General features: G+C 36.2%; 1 pseudogene; it reads right to left on the bottom strand.

The window, feature by feature from the left end:
* Positions 1-903: 903 nt before the first annotated feature.
* Positions 904-1056, bottom strand: LOC145255033 (U2 spliceosomal RNA; annotated as a pseudogene).
* Between the last annotated feature and the right edge of the window lie 1885 nt (positions 1057-2941).

Here is a 2941-nt window from a genome sequence, read left to right as displayed (position 1 = left end):
TACTAACAACTTTCTGTACACAAAATATAAGTACGCTCTTAAAATTTGGATTTTCCTTTTAATTGAGCACTCTGCTGGAATTCTTTTTCCAAAAAAAAAAAAAAAAAAAAAAAAAAACTAATCATATATATATATATATATATATATATATATATATATATATATATATATATAAATGGTCACATACATTTTTCTGTCTTTCAATGATGTTACGAAGTTCTTTTTACCAGTAGAATTCTTGCCTTAGCATTGCGTGTTCAGCGCCTCCAAATCTGATTTTAAGACCATAAACCAAAGAGCAGAAGAACAAAATAAAAACAGAAACGAATTCGGAAAACCCGAAAATCGCGGAAAAACGTTGGGATTGTCAACTTTCACATGGCAACAAAGTGGAAAAGAACTACAAACGCAAAACACACGATGAAGAATTCACTCACTGCTTTGCAAAACGATTTATGATTTACGGTTTGCTCGCATCACATTTGACCACAGGAGCTAAGTTGACCTTTTCTTGCTTTATGTTTCCATTTTGTTTTTCATTTTTGTTAATGTCTTTCGTTTGTCGGATTTACTAAATAAAACAAACCGTCGAGAAAGTGTACAAATCATCTACACACTTATAAAAGGATCCTGGATATGACCTTAAACTATATCCAATGGTGAGCTCCTAGCTTACGGGCTTTGAGAGTAGTGACCCACCCTTTAATTGCCATTGCTTCCAAGTCCACTCTGACCCGGAGTGGTAGTAACTGTTCGGGTAGAAACCATGGGTTAAATAGAAACCGACTTGAAAAAAATATATATTCCATTATAAAAATTTACTTTTAAATAACTGTATTCGGCATTAAATAATGTGAAAAGGGTTGATATGCCGTAAAACAACCAACCAAACCAAACACATAAAAGAAGTAAACGTAAAGTGGGTGATCATTTTACATTAAATTAATACAGAAAAGTGATCCCCCACTTTATATCACAAAGTTACAAACATAAGTACAGCATGTAGTAAGAACAGATACTACACTTTGATCTTGACCAAAAGGCCAAGAAAAGCGTATTTATTTGCACCCCACCGAGGAAATTAGGCACAAGGCCGATTTTTAATGTGAGGAGTGAAGGGGTAATGGGGACCAACTGTTTGGGGAGTAGGGGAGCTGGATAGTGACAATTGGTATGAAGGGGTGCCCCTACATTGACCAAGGTCTTATATGGCGGGTTGGTATTTATTTGCTCCCCCACCGAGCAAAGTAGGCACAAGGCCGATGTTTAATGTGAGGAGTGAAGGCGAAATTGGTACCAACTCCCCGGGGAGTAGGCGAGCTGGATAGTGACAATTCGTATGAAGGGTTGCCCCTATATTTACCAAGGTCTTATATGTGGGGTTGCCCGCACATATGGTCTTTGCTTGCAGTATCTTCTCCGGCAGATACTACACTTTGATCTTCATATATAATTTATTTCGTGAAAATGAAAATTACAATCAAAATAATTCAATTTAAAATTCAAATAAATTAAAAGTAAAATTCAAATTTACAAAACAATTTAGGCACAAGGTCCTATAAGATCTGGGAGGGGGAATGTTGCAGGATCTTTGTTACTAAAGTGAAAATGGGGTCTTTGCCGACTTCACCTTGACTGGCAACATTTATCGCAATACCTCATTCACTCTGTAATTTGATCTTGGCGAAAAGGCCAAGAAAAACTTAAAAAGCTAAGAACAGCATCTATTAACAACAGACCTTTGATCTTAACCAAAAAGGCCAAGCACAGATGTGTTCCGGAGAGACCGACCGACAGACCGACCGACGGAGTGACTTATAGAGTTGCTTGCACGCGACTAAAAGATACACGTTACATTTTTTAAAATAAAATGATGTCGCACTGTTGTCTAAAGTAAGATCTTCATCACTTCGTTGTTTTAATACCTCATCATAATACATCTTCTTATTCCAGTAGCTTTTTTTCAAGAACTCCAATGTAGTGAATCTTTCTTCTTGCTTACTGTTTTCCGTCCGCCTAGAGCGTAGATTTTTTCAAGACAAAAATCAATAGGCATTCACTGTCTTTGCAATAGTCCTTTTTTGTTCTTATTATCATTTTACATCAAGTGGCTTCATGTCTTGTCTCGAGCCATTTTAATCAACAGATTTTAAAATGTGAAATTCTTTTAATTGATGTGATAAATAATTACACTAAGAAAAAAGGATTCAATCGCTGCAATATGAATAAAGAAACCGGTAAAGTTTTCGTTTTTGACGAATTATTCCCGTGTTGAATTTGTATTTCTCTTTTACAAACTAATTATTTTGCTGTACGCCTTCACCACAGAACGAATGAAGATGTCACGTTCCCAAAATCGCGTAAATGGATCAAGTAATTTTTTTCAATATAAAGAGAATCTCTCGGATTATTTAAATTCATCGGACTACTGTTCTCGTCTTGATTTTCACAGCGTTTCGGTTGATCTAACATCCGACCTTCTTCAGACATAAAACCGCGTGACGCAGTGGTAAGAGTACTTGGAGAAATCAATTGTAAAAAGTGATATTCTCCTGAAGGTTGAAGGTTCAATCTTCAGTGTGGACGACCGGAAATATAATTGCTCATTACTTAGGACCTCTATCCAGTCCTCTCAAGGTCTCTATAGACATTTCTGGAATCACGTAGAAAGACTCGTCTTACTAAAAATATCAAACTAACATTTTAGTAATTTGTTCTAGTTTTAAACACATATTTATTAATATAAAATGCATCAGGATTGTTTAATTCTCTGTCACTGTAAGAACATAGACACCAAGGTAAGAAAGTGTGAGTGAGAAGTCAGCGCCTCAGAGGACGATTACTTTGGCCTGCAAAAAGTGCCTGAGCAGTTTCGTCGGTAGGACCCCTGTGATAGCGCCTTATGCTATTATCACAAAACTAATCCTTTCTTGGTCCTGTA

This window comes from Euprymna scolopes, chromosome 30, assembly GCF_053919585.1.
Source record: "Euprymna scolopes isolate OS-2025 chromosome 30, ASM5391958v1, whole genome shotgun sequence".
NCBI classification, from domain to species: domain Eukaryota; kingdom Metazoa; phylum Mollusca; class Cephalopoda; order Sepiida; family Sepiolidae; genus Euprymna; species Euprymna scolopes.
This window is presented reverse-complemented; position numbering and strand designations above follow the sequence as displayed.